Source organism: Pan paniscus, chromosome 2, assembly GCF_029289425.2.
Source record: "Pan paniscus chromosome 2, NHGRI_mPanPan1-v2.0_pri, whole genome shotgun sequence".
Lineage (NCBI taxonomy): Eukaryota > Metazoa > Chordata > Mammalia > Primates > Hominidae > Pan > Pan paniscus.
The window spans coordinates 168485851-168500752 of record NC_085926.1 but is presented as its reverse complement, the minus strand read 5'-3'; the positions used below and the strand labels follow the sequence as shown (position 1 = coordinate 168500752).

Below are 14902 nucleotides of genomic sequence, written 5' to 3'. Positions count from 1 at the left end.
GAGTGGGGAGCTGAGGACTCCAGCCGACAGCCCTATGAGTAAGACTTCTTAGAAGCAGATTTTCCAGTTTTAACAAAGCCTTGGGATGACTACAGCCCTGGCCAACAACTTCACTGCAATCTCATGAGAGACCTCAGCTCGAACCAACTAGCTAAGCTGTTCCTAGATCCCTGACACTCAGAAACTGTGAGATAATAAATGTTTATTATTTTAAGTCACTACATTTAAGGTAATTTGTTATGCAGAAATGGATAACTTATATAGTTGTTAACTTTAGAGAAGAAAGGGGAGTTAGTAAAGGAAAGGGAGCAAAAGAGAGACATATGTTTGTAATGTCCTATTTATTGTCAGTGGAGAAGAACATAGGCATGTTCATTTTGTGATAAATAATCAAGCTGTAGACTTAGAATTTGTGCAAAATTATATAACTATATTTCAATACTAACCCAACCTGAAAGTTTTGCTAAATTCAACTATGACAGACAAAATATTTCTGTTCATCAGAAAGACACTAGGCCAGACAGGATGGCTCACACCTGTAATCCTAGCTTTGAGAGGCTATAGGTAGGTAGATCACTTGAGACCAGGAGTTCAAGACCAGCCTAGGCAACATGGCAAAAACCCATCTCTGCAAAAAATAACAAAAATTAGCCAGGCGTGGTGGCATGTGCCTGTAGTCCCAGTTACTCAGGAGGCTGAGGTAGGACAGTCGTCTAAGCCTGGGGAGGTCAAGGCTGCAGTGAGCCACTGCACTACCTCCTAAGCAACAGAGTGAGACCCTGTCTCAAAAAAAAAAAAAGAAGAAGAAGAAGAAGGAAGGAAGAGACAGGAAGAGACAGAGAGAGAAAAAGGAAGAAAGGAAAGAAAAAAGAGAAAGAAAGCAAGAAAGCTAGCAAGAAAGAAAGAGACACTAAAGACAAAATTAACAGACCAGTGACTTTCTAGAAGATATTTTATCATTTCCAAGCTGACAATAGGTTAATATCTAAAATGTACAAAGAATTCTGTAACACAAAAAAGGCAAGGACATAGGAAAGCAGTAAAATAATAATAAAGCAATTTTAGAGTAAAGAAAATACAGTTAGTTAATAACTACATAAAGACATGTATAACACCACCAGTCCCAGAGAAACTCAAATAAAACAATAGATACCACTTTACACACATCCAGCTGGCAAAAAATAGAAAACCAAACAATGTCAAGTGCTGATGAGGATGTGCAAAAACAAAAATATCCTTGCACTGCTAGTAGAAATGCAAGCTAGTACAGCCTTTTTGGAAAGTAATCAGGCCTACAGAGCTTGTACTCTAGAACTCTATCATTTCCTTCCTGGATATAGATCCACAGAAACTCTCATATAAGTGCACAAGGAAACATGTAAATGAATATTAATTGAGCATGATTTGAAAGAGTAAAGAGTAAGAAGTAACCACCAGGGGAATTCATAAATAAAATTCAGTATACACATAAAATGGAAATTTATGCAGGTATCTGAGAAATAAACCAAATCTACATCCTGCAATGAAAATGAAACTCAAATAATTCTTACCTTCAAAATAAGTAACAAAGCAAGATTTCTGACCAAATACCATTTCTGTACATTTAAAATGCACACGCAAAAATATCATGTACTTTCACTTACACATATGTGTAAATAAACATAAGAATAGTGAAATAGGCATTCATAAGACAAGCAAAACTGGGTGCCCTCGAGTGACTGATGGGAGCCTGGTGATATAAGATGAAGAAGAGAGAAAGTAATGAAATAAAACATAAACAAAGGAAATATTTTCTATGAACCAATGATAGTGAGGCATGAATTTAGGAGTAGATATGATGAAATTAATTCTGTGTCTCAGAGTGCAAAAGAAGAAAAGGAAATCTAAAAAGAGAATAATCCATTTATAGACTACCATGGATAAGAAACCTAGCTTCAAAGCCCTTGAGAACTCATTACCTTACAGCCTGAGCCCTCATGGTTTGTTTGTCAGTCAGCTTCTCTCCCATCAAGCGTAAGAGAAAACAAAGGTGCACTGGCCACACCTGCAATGAGACTGTACTGGCTTCTACCAAAATATAATGCTTTCTGATTCTCTGCCCACATACCCATCTTCAAGAGGAAAAAACGCTTTCTGGAAATAGTAATATTTAAATTTAATAACTACCATTTATGGGGCACCTACTGTTTGTCAGAAACTGTGCTGGCACTTCACATGTGTTCTGCCAGTAAATCCTCACTACAATTTCAAAGTTAAGTTTCTTATGCATTTTATCAATTAGCAAACCAATGCTCAGAGAATTAATTAATTTTCCCCCAAACCATACAGCTAGCAAATAAATAAACTGAGCTTCCATGTCTGTCTAGCTTTCTGCTGCACTATGCTAACTCCACACTTGTCTTAGAAAAAGAAAGAGATACAAGTTCTTTGTCAACAGAAAAGTGTTGACATCATATGGCTACGGGATGCAAAGAAGCCCATGTTTAAGCAATATTTTTTCAGTCTGTCCCCAGAATTGATGCATTTATGAAGATGGTCTTGGCCACAACCCCGCTAGCAGCCACTAAGAAAGTGGGGCCACGAGCAGCTGCTATACTGCATGTTTTCAGACACCCACCCCTTACTGCCTACACATAGCCATGGCATCTGCTGCATCAGGACATGGGGATGGAGAGCACCTCTACTCACTGTGCTGCCCCCACACTTGTGTGGGGAGCCTTCTTTGGAGCCAATTAATTATAAGATGAATTAGACTAAGAAGGACTAGTGCTCTGTCTCTGTGCTGACTGCTCATCAGCATTGCCATCCCCATTTGTCAAAATGGAGCCTGCTCACCCTCTGTCCAATCTGTCCTCTAGATAAATGATTTCTTCTCTGCCCCTCATCACCAATTTTAGAAACCAGTGCTGTTTACAAAATCCACTCTTCCTACCCGAAAATATCTGTTTCAGCACCAAGGACAGAAACCCTCCATTTCTCGGTTGCATGAGTGGGAAAACATACCATTCTAAGAACTGTACCACGTTTAAGGAAAATGTCTTCAGCTGGTAAAAAGGGTCTTATAAATATTGTCTGATTATTCCTGCCAAATTGATCAACCCCTGCACTATTTTCAGGCCAGCTCATGAAATGAAAGCCATAAACACTAATGGATGTTTTAAGCAATCCCCGATTCTCTTAGAGTGTTCCAGTAGCACCTACCACAATGAACTGTAATTTTTTTTAATAACTTCTCTGCATCCCCCATTAGATAATAAGCTCCTGGAAGGCAGAGATTGCAACTTCTACTTGGTTATTCCTAGCAACTTGCATCGCACTGGGCACATAAAGGCTGTATAAATGGTTGCTTAAATAAGTGACAGGTAGAGGCTGATGATAAGTCTAAATAAAAACCTAAGGGATGTATTAAGCTTCAAAACTAAAATCAAGGGCTAAATTCTACTATCACTTCCTCATTCCTCCCTTGGCTTGCTCACCAACTCCAATCCTCTCCCATCCCATTCACTCAGGTTACCATCTTAAATCAAAAGAAGAAGAATAAAACTATTTTTATGCATCCAAAAATATTATCTAGGAGCTAACTGTGGCTGGAGGGATGGGAAAGGAAGCTCTATGGGCCAGGAGTTAAGGGGGATGATCTCATTCAAAGTAATGTCAACTCCCAAAGTCAAAAGAAAAATCGGAGAAAGAAACAAAAGCATGCAAGAGTGCTCAGTGAAAAATGCCAGGAGATCATCCAAAGCCAAAGGGGCCACAAGCAGGTATTCAAGTCAGAGTACAGAGTAAAGATTTAAAGTGGGTAAGATGAAAGCAAGAGCAACCATAAGTGGAGGTCATTACCTTTTAACATGAAGGCATGAAGGAGAGAGCAACTCATGCACCCTTTGTGGATGCTACATATCAAGATAGTTTAAGATAAAGTGAATACTAATCTCTCTTAGTGTAATTTTCCAGAATAAAATTCACAAATAACCCCTAGCATAAACATAGACAATTTCTAATCAAAGCACTTAGTCATTTATGCCATCACTGAGTGGCTCCAGACATAATTTAACAGCAGTTCAAATTTAATATGACGTAAGATATTTTAAGAACTGTTCACTTGGTTTTACAACAACACAGAAGTGCTCTGTTCCAAAATGATGCACTTTTCCATGAAAAAAGTTGATGCTGAAGTATCTGATTCATAAGCTGTGATGCATACTGTTGCAGAGTGAAGCGATATGGAAAAGAAATTCCACTCATTTTTTGGAAAGTCAGTTTCTCATGCATGCTCTTACTTTTCAACTACTCATCTGTGGAATGAATAAAAAGCATAATTTAATTGGATCAAATTTTTATTTTATTTCACTAAATATCTGCATTGAGAGAGAACAATTTACTGTATGGCCATATGAAAGCTTTGACAGGTCATCCATCTAAGTGGCCATGACTCACCATGATAATGTCAACTTTACTAACAAATAAACACTGATGATTGGAGAGGACCATTTGAGTATTCTGCTGCTAGTAAAACATACTTAGAGTGGCTTAAGGAATTTATAAGTTAATTTTTCTCATGCATAAAGGAAGGCTCCAGGTAAGAAGTCCAGGGCTGAACTGGCAACCCTAGACTCATGAAGGATCCAGAGCCCTTCTATCTTTCTGCTCCACCAACCTTGGCTCATGGTCTCCATTCTCAAATCACCTTGCCACCCAAAATGGCTGACTGGGCTCTAATGATCATATCCAAATTAAAGATAAAACAGGTAAAGACCAAAAAGTTACACCGCTGTCAGTTCATCTTTTAAGCATATTTCCCAAAAGCCCTAGAGGCCAAGTAGACTAAGAAGTGTAGACTTTAGCTGGCACTTTTCCAACCAGAACAAAAAGGAAGTATTGTTACTAAGGAAAGAGAAAATTAATATCAAGTACCTGAGTAGCCCCCATTATATGGACAAGGAAAATAAAGCTCAAAGTGTCTGACTGTCTTGCCCAACCTCAAAAAACTGGTAAGGATAGATTCCAGAAAAGTGTCATAGGCATCCATTCCTTTCTCTCTTCTGTCCTCCTAAAAGAACTTCGATTTTCTTCAGGTATTCACTCCTCCTACACACAGAGTCAAATCTATTCATACATCTACCCCCAGAGATGGGCTTGATTCATTTAAAGGCCATCCCATCTCCCTTGCTACAATGAGCTCCAGACCAGTCACATGAAGTCAAATGAGTCAATTAGACACAGAAGGGGTTTTTCCATGGCTTCTGGAAGTTATTCTTTGATCTTTTCAGAAGAAATCCCCAAAAGCAATACTTTAACTCCCTCAATTATCTTATTAGTAGATATGAGGTCTCATTCTAGGGCAACCCTTCAATATCACCCATGTAAACAACATACAGGAAGAAGAGAAGAACTAAGAAAATGGCGGCTGCGTGTGGTGGCTCACACCTGTAATCCCAACACGTTGGGAGGCCAAGGCGGGTGGATCACGAGGTCAGGAGATCGAGGCCAACATGGTGAAACCCCGTCTCTACTGAAAATACAAAAATTAGCTGGGTGTGGTGGTGCACACCTGTAATCCCAGCTACTTGGGAGGCTGAGGCAGGAGAATCACTTGAACCCAGGAGGTGGAGGTTGCAGTGAGCTGAGATCGCGCCACTGCACTCCAGCCTGGCTACAAAGCGAGACTCTGGCTCAAAAAAAAAAAAAAAAAAAAGGAAAATGGCAAGAAAACAAAATTGGAGTAAATGGATTAAATTAACATAGTGGGCCGGGCATGGTGGCTCATGCCTGTAATCCCAGCACTTTGGGAGGTCGAGGCGGGCTGATCACAAGATCAGGAGATCAAGACCATCCCGGCTAACACGGTGAAACCCCGTCTCTACTAAAAATACAAAAAATTATCCGGGCATGGTGACGGGCGCCTGTAGTCCCAGCTACTCGGGAGGCTGAGGCAGGAGAATGGCCTGAACCCTGGAGGCGGAGCTTGCAGTGAGCCGAGATCATGCCACTGCACTCCCGCCTGGGTGACAGAGCAAGGCTCCATCTTAAAAAATAAAAAAATAAAAATAAATAAAATAAATTAACATAGTGGTCTACCTTACCTCTGGAGTCCAGGTAAATTTTCCTATTGTTTAAGATGATTTCGGTTTGGCGGCGCTTGTTGTTGTCGGTGTTTCAGACACACCTGGTTTGACACTGGTCTCTGACTGGTTGCCTTCAACATCCTGCATCCACATTCTTTCTATAGTGGAAGCCATTTTACTAACATCCAGGGCCTGACAGCACTTGGAAGTATTATTAAAAAGGCCATGTAAGTAACAACAAGTTCTTGTTTGAATTTAGGCTTACCTTAAGGATACTTCCATATTTAGCTATTCACCACAGTAACTATAATTAAAGTTCCCTCTTTTTCTCTGTTTTCACAAAAAGCCATGTTTTCTTTCTCTACCAAAGCCTGGTATCATAGTAAAGGTCACAGCATGTCTTCTTAACCTCAACAATCATGTCAGCCTTGTTGCTTGACAGAGATCAGGCATCTCTTAACGTCCCATTGCTTAAGCCTGAATATATTTCTCATTGTGACTGATCTCTGGCTCCTGCATCATGTCAGTTGTCTCCTTAAATTGTTACTTTCTTGTGCATATTTATGGAAGCAATCTAATCAGTTGAAATTGATGCTGCTACATTTAAGGGGGAGTTTGTATCATAAATACTATTGCAGCTTGAGTAAACATGCCATGGCCAAAGTCCACCAACAGGTTAACATCCATCAATGACCGCCTTTTCAGAATTGTACACAAGCTGTCTTTACTGATGGCTGTTTACACATCCAACAACGTTTGTTGATACCAATGCTTATCATTATTGAACTTTTAAAGCTTTTTTTTTTTTTTTTTGGCTGTGCTAAGTATTTTTGTGATGCATAGTTAAGAACAGGCCATTAGAGAACATGTGTCAACAAATGGACAAATACTGATGGGATTATTAATGAATTTTATCCAGTTGATGGTCATTTGCTGTAACAGAACATGCATATATAGATAATAATGTCTATAATTAAAGTTATTCATTTACGTCAGGAAGGGAGAAAGCATTCGATGTAATATTTATAAAAGTAAAGAACATTATCACATTTACTCAAAACGAACCTCTTTACATCTCAATTATCAATATAGTTTGCTATAGTCATAACTACCTATATAAAACAATGTACTTTAACCTCAGACAAAATCATAAGTTACGTGTTTGGGGTTTGTTCTCTGGAGTCTGTCCTTACTCAATAGTTTTAAACAATGACTATTTTTTATAAAGGAAGAATGTCTTACCTAAACTTAAAAATAACATTTGGGCAGTAAATGTTAATAAATTTGCTACAAGCTATTCTGTTTTCCAACTGTGACCTGATTTGATTCTTTATTCAAAACACACACAACATGTTATATATGAGGGTAGAAACATAAAATGTTAAAACTTAATGGCAACTCAATAATCATCAAATACAACTCCCTTGTTTCACAGAAAAAGAAGTTGAAGGCAGGAAGGTTAAGTGATTTGCCCAAGGTAATGAAGATACTTAGCATTTAGAACCTACACCTAACTCTTGGCCTGTGATCTTTCTATTATACTAAACCACAGGGTTGAGTAATTACCACTGTTTATAAATGATTACAATCATCATAAAATTTCATTCATTTGCACAATAACTACAGCTTTTATTAGAGTACAAAGTCTACTTGGAATTCCCAAGTGGATTGACATTTTTATAATGTTTCCAGGTCCAGAAACAAAGTTCTCAATTTCAACCTATAAAAATGTCTAATTGTAAGATAGACTTTATGCCATGAATACAGATTTCAAAGAATTCAAATAGAACAAAATATATTTAGTACTAAAGCTATGTATGAATGTAAGATGAATGTTACTCAGCCTAGGTCCAATGATTCAGAGACACTTGCTCTGTCTTGAAAAATCATCATTACAGATGCTAACACTGAAGTATTAATTTATGAATTCACTGACAAGTACAAATAAAAACAAAAATTGGCATATAAAGACCAAAATTGATTTTCCAAATTTCTAAGAACCATTAAATTTTTTGGATTTTAAAAATGAAGCATAGCTATATTTCTAAAAAGAGGCCTTATAAAATCTTAAGAGGTAAAGACTACATTGATAAATTAACGTATTGATAGCTAAATGGATGGCTACTTGTTTGTATCTAAATTAATTTTATATCCAAATTATTCTGGTAATAGAAATCAATTTTAAAACATAAAGCCAAGCATGCTGACACTTACAGAGGTTCAGAAATCACTGTCTGGTTTTAAATATCCTAATGTCATCTCCAAATTTTCTTTAAGCATATAAAGAACTCTATTCAAAATGTTTATGGATATATGAAGCATAAAGAAAGCTTCCGAGATAAGGTGTTCCTATTATTGTCCACTTGTTTTACTAGTTACTGCAGGTAACCAAGCAAGTTATCATTTAGTAAGCAGATGCTGTGTGCCAGGCATCACTGAGCACTGTGTAGATACCAACTTATATAACCATCCCCCAGATATTATGAGATCAGTGTTATTATCCTGTTTGTCATATGAGAAACCTGGGGATCAAAGAGGTTAATGATTAGCTTAAGGTTGCATGGCAAATTGGTATCTGTCTGTTCCAAAGCCCACACTTTTTACCTCTGGATATTCCAAGCAGAATAACTAGTGCAGTGCATTACACTGCAGAGCATAGTCTCTCCCCACATGACACTGTCCTGGGATACTGAAAATGTTTCTAAAAATAACTCCTTTGATCACAGAGGCATCCATCTGGTCTTTCTCCAGCTATTCCAAAGTCATTGTTTCTTGTACTCAGCACCATATATCTAAAAGCCACTGCTGCTGCTTTTTTCTGCAACTGGAGGTTTTTCCTAAGCAAATCTACTGTTCTGAGTGATTGCTCTGAAATCTCTATTTCTCATTAAATTATGCTGGCCATGAAAAAAATGGTAACAACTTACATTTTCATTATAAACTAGAAAATGCTACTAAATTTATGTTCTTTTCTTTGATCATGAAAACCTTGTGAGGTAGATATGGTAAATATTATTTACATTTATCTGATGAGAGACACTGAGTTTCAGATATGAGATGTGGAAGTTCCCCAAGGTCACAGAGATGGGATATGACAGACCCATGCCTTAAACACTGAATTCTGAATCCAATAATCTTTCTGTTATCCCTAACATCCTCCTACTGATGGCCCATGCCTGCCTGAAATCTCTTGTAGAGTGAGGATAAATAGATAATATCTCGAAGAAGATAAGAAAAAGAAGGAGAATACAGTGATACAAACCTACTCTGGTGGGCTTTGCTTGAAGTTGCCTCCTCCATATTCGGCTCCCATTCCTTGGTAGCTACCCCATTTTACTCACTACTCATATGTTTTAGAGGAAACTAATAACAAGTCTGCCTTCAGGGGTAGGTAGACTATTAATCAGCATAAGTCAAACATCTGGTTAGAGCTTTTGGTTTGGAGGGGGTATATAACCTAATCCAGGCCAAAGAGAGTGGAGAAGATGTTTGCTGGGAACTCTTTTTTTCTTCTTTTTCTTTTTTTATGGCACTAAAATAAAAACGTTTTCACAAAGACAAAATTAATTAGGACACTTAACGTCTTCATTAAGAGTTTTGTACTCCAGTGAGGTGGCAGGTTGAGCTAAGGGGAGTTGGGAATCAGGTATGATATTTTGCCAACTAATGGCAAGAAAACTGATGTCTGTTAGTTGACTCCAGACTGTATAATTGACTCCAGTTGATGTCATCTAAGAGCTAATAAGATCGTATGCAGAAGAAAAACTCGATAAAGTATAAAGCACTGAAGAAATGCAGAGTGGTGCTATAAGAAAAAAATTCATTCATTATTATTATCAATATGGCAGTTCTTAGGGGTGTCAAAAATCAGGCAATACACTTTTTGTCCTTATTTACACATGACATTAATGGGGTCAGGTAAGAATCTCTAAGCACAAGACCATGATTATTATGCAAAATGATTTGGGAATTGGATAACTTACGACTGCATTCTATTGGATAGTAACTTCAAGAAAAAGAATTCCATGGTCAATAAAGTTTGGAGAATGTTTTCACCTGATTAGGATCTTTTTCTCCTTCTTCTGGTAACATGTCCCAACTCCACTCCCACTGCATGTGATTTATGTGATACTAACCCCACCTCCCAGAACTTTGGTGGGCACAGGATATAAATCAGACAATTATCATATTCCATTTCCCTGAACTTAGTGATTGCTTAAGGAATGGGCAAATGACCCCAGTCAGTCCAATGAGAGTCAGCTCTGGACTTGTGCTAGAACTGTTGGAAAAGAGGTACTCTCCTTCCACTGGAGGTGTTAATCTGTTTTTTTTGTTGTTGTTGTTGTTGTTTTAAGTGAGCCCAGAGCCGTTTGCCACCTTAGAGGAGAGTTTGACTAAGGATGAAGCTAACTCAGAAACAAACAGAGCTGAGAGATAAAGGCAGATACCTAATCATGCTCTTTCAGCACCTGGACCCAGCTATGCCTGAAGTCCCTGACCTTTCCATTACATGTGCCTCCAATTTAGAGGACCATTTCCAGGGAAGACTAAAAAGTCCAGGTCACAGCCACATTCCCCTCACTGCCCACTCAATTATAGACCACATTAAGACTGGCAAACTGCTGGACAACAACCATCCTCCTAGCTCTGTGTACCCTTCATTCATACACAAAACCCCAGGGCCTACACCACAGAAGAATTTCTCAGTTCTATTAAACGACTCAGGGTTTTAGGTAGCTCTACTCCTCCTCTTTTTTCTTTTATCACAAAGGCTTACCCTGGCTAACACACACATAGTAGGCTCTCAGGAAATGTTTGTTTGATGTCTGTTGAACAAACGGCCACAGGGCAACTGTTGAGAAGTTCTCTCTGGAGAATGCATAGGTCAGATTCTACCTTTAATTTTCTCATTCAAAGTTTATTTTGGCTAAGTTAGTCCACAAATGACTGAAATCTATGACCTTCCTGAAGAGCATTTGCCACCTAGTCAGCACCCAATAAGTGTTAGCCATATAATTTTTGTTTTTAAAGTCGTTGGCTTCACACCATTTAGGATGACTATTTAAAAAAATACATGTTGGCAATGATAAGGAGACATTGGAATCCTTGGGCATTGCTGGGAGAATCGTAAAATGGTGCAGCCAGTGTGGAAAAGAATATGACAGTTTCTCAAAATATTAACCATAGAATAATCATATGATTCAGTCATCCCACTTTTTGGCATATACCCAAAAGAATTGAAAGCAGGATCTCAAAGAGGTATTTGTACCCCTATGTGCATAGCAGCACCATTCACAATAGCTAAAATGTGAAAGCAAGTCAAGTGTCCAACAACAGATTAATGGATAAACAAAATGTGCTATTTGCACACAATGGAATATTATTTAGTTTTAAAAGGAAGAAAATTCTGACACATGCTGCAAACATAGATGAACCTTGAAAACATTACGGTAAGTAAAGCAAGCCCATCACAAAAGGACAAATACTGTATGATTACACTAATATGAAGCGCCTAAAGTAGTCAAATTCATAGAGACAGAAAGTAAAATGCTAGTTGCCAGGGACTGGGAGAGAAGGGTATGGAAAGTTTTTGCTTAATGGGTACAGAATTTCAGTTTGGGATGAAGTTCTAGAGATGGATAGTGGCGATGGTTTCACAATAATGTGACTATAGTTAATGCCACTAAATTGTATCCTTAAATATGATTAAAAATGGTAAACTTTGTGTTATACATATTTTACTACAATAAAATTGTTTTAAAATTAAGTCTTCTAGCCTTCCTATTGAGGCTGAAATAACATGCACCAAAAAAATGAAATGCTTTTTAATTTGCATCTTTTTCTGTTTGTCCACATAAGCGTTTCCTCCACAAAGATCCTAAACTAGCCCTAGCCTAATCAGGGGAGACCTCTGGCCATAGCAGTTATTTCCATTTTTCACATCATTGGTGGTTATTTTGCCATCACTCTTCCAACCTAGACCAACATATACACAATATATATAATTTGAGATTCCTTTATCTTGTAATTCACTTACCAGATATGAAAAAAAGCCTAATTCTCAAAATATATTCAATGCTATTCCCTTGATAGACACACTGCCTTTTCAAAGCCAGAGGTCATGTCACCTTTCTGAGTAAGGCAAACATTCTATCATTGCTCTCTTTCACACTGACCCAATTTCTCGTGTTTGATGAGGATTCCCAACCAGCTGAAAGCATTAGCATATGAGAGATGACCCAAGTTTTATGCAGAGTTCATTTAATAAAGAATCAGGGATGGCAAATCTTACTTATAGAATTCAAAGGAGATGGGCATTTGCTTGTTAAACCAGCCATTGTCAGCATCTGTTCTGGACAAAACAATGACAGCCTTTAAGCTATTGTGAGATAGGATTAAGTTTGCCTCATTTCCCATTATAGTTTAAAGTACTTCCGATGATACCTTAATTGATACAAATGTTCCCAACATTAAACACAGTGAACACAGCAGCAGCCAATAAAGCCAGGGTACAGGGATTAGGGAATGGGGAGTGAGAAGGAAGCCACAGACATTTTTATTGCACTGTCATCATCATCATCCTCACCATATCTTCAAATCAGAAGATGGAGATCCCAAAGAACATGCAGAGAAGCACAACACTGGAAACAGACCTCGTGGATGAAGTAAGCCATTGCAATGATGATTATGGGACAGTAAGTGTAAGTGAAGCCATCCTTATTTCTTATAATGGCATAATCCATGAAATAAGTGCCTCCTATTTGATCACAATTTTAATAGATAAAGCCTCGATTGAATACCAATATATAAACACAGATTGAAATAAGAAAAAATTTAGTGTGCCTCCTCTACAATAACACAGGGCTTGGCTGGATGATTAAATGAGGAATCTACAGGATCAGACCTGGAAGGCAGTGAGCTGGTGTCTGGTTCAGGACTTGGTCAAAGAGGCCAAGCCATGTTTCAAAATCCAGGAGTTTGCTAGAAACTCCTCCAAGCCACATGGGGAAGATGACCTGGACCAAGCTGACCACAGAGCTAGGGGCCAGAGTCCAGAATGATTGGCCAATCTGAAGACAGATGGCTGCAGGGAGCAGCTACTCAGGTGGAATGACTGAATCCTCATATCAGAACACACTGGTTTTCGCCCTCAGTCATCTTAAAGGCACTCTTGGTACCTGAAACAATAAGACTTAGGAAACCTTAATGCAAGGATGATTAAACACTACAACATTTTGTGGAAGGAGGGGGAGTAGGGCAGCCAAGCTGTGAACTCTACCTCCCTGAGGATTCTGGAAGGAGACATCCTGGTTGATGATTTAGGTCTTCCCCAGCTGGGACCTGGAGGAGATAAAGACTGGAACTTAATTCCTGTTTCTAAATTGTCTCATCATTTTCATCTAATGTACTGGAACACTTTGCAGAGTCTTTGGTCTTCTTAAGAGCTTTAAGAAATGAGTAAAAAAAATAAAATACTCTCATTTTCTAAAAGTCATTGAATTAAATAGGAGAAAGCTTATACACAGCAGGTGAATACATATCTTTAGAAGGCTGACAATAAAATAATCACTGTTTTACACGATGGGTGCTTACTCAGAGCGTAGCTCTTTGCTTATCCATCTCCTAAAGGGAATTTGCTGCGGACATAATTGGCCCACTACCAGTATAATCCATTATGCACTTGGTGGCAATCACATGGACTGCCAAGACTGGAGCAAGCTAACAATCCCATTAGAGTGAGCATCATTTCTTTCCCTCCAATTCTGTCTGTGCTTGTTGACATTTTTGTTTTGTATTCAAAGCTGTTGCTGCGAATGCTGCCTCAACAATGTGACCTTTCGTACATGCAAAGTTGGCTTAAAAGGCTACTTCTTGACCTGTGGTCATTTCCTCATTGTCTCTTGTTGTAATGAGTCATTGGCTGGTGGCAATGGCCAGAAAATGAAGTTTGCAACACCTGAGGCTCAGGAACTCTGCCAGTGGGCCCAGGGTCTCCTTTATTCAGCATGAGCTGGCACTCTTCTCATTGCTACACTCAGTGTGGCCGCTCACCAGAACTACTCCCTACCCTGCCCCGGGAAAACCACACAACTCTTGGCTTGTAGTGTTGAGTCAATGGAAGAGTTGTTTGAAGAAACCTGTTCCCACTCCCTCATTTTTGTGAAGAATAAATGAGACTCAGCATGGGGAGCTGCCATGGCTGAGCTCACTCAAATAGATAGTGGCTGAGCCTATTTAGTCCCCTTCATATCCATCTTCTTATTGTTAACAACACAAAGAATAGTCATCAATATTGAACAATGATAACCACCAGGCACTTTATGCATATTATTTCCAAACTTCACAATTCTACAGTCAGGCATTATTATGCCCTCTCAGAGGTTGATACACTGAGCCTCAGAAAACTGGAATGATTTGCCAAATAACACATCATTAATTCATAGTTGAGTTTGGATACAAACCTAGGTCAGTTTGACTCCCTTCTCCTTCCCACCATGATCTCAGCAGTATATGCGACAATTCTAGACCCCATCACTCTCAGGCTCCAGAGAACGACTCCCCAACACCCATGGTAGCTGTGAATATCATATCCTCCTACAGCCCAGACAGGGTAAACTTCCAAGCATCTATTCCCTTCTATACTGTGAGATAGGTCTCTTAATATATTGCAAAGTTTTTCCTAATGTTTATTATAGATTTTTAATTGTACATTTGGAATGCCTGCTTGATCATATCCTTAGATTATTTACTGCAACCATTGCTCTTATGTCAGATATACTGACATAAGAGACGTTTTCATGTGGTGAAAAAGAATAGGGAGTGGAATCAACTTGTAG

General features: G+C 38.5%; 1 long non-coding RNA gene across 3 annotated transcripts in view; it reads right to left on the bottom strand.

Annotated features, from left to right (window-relative positions):
• Positions 1-14902, bottom strand: part of LOC112439286 (uncharacterized) — a 167822-nt gene that overhangs the window by 28876 nt on the left and 124044 nt on the right. The window contains exon 3 of one of the 3 annotated variants that reach the window (XR_004670833.3): positions 3868-13406. The exons of the other annotated variants lie outside the window; for them this stretch is intronic. This is a non-coding gene — a long non-coding RNA (uncharacterized LOC112439286). Of the gene's footprint in view, positions 1-3867; positions 13407-14902 lie in introns of those variants that run through there. 3 annotated transcript variants of the gene reach the window in all.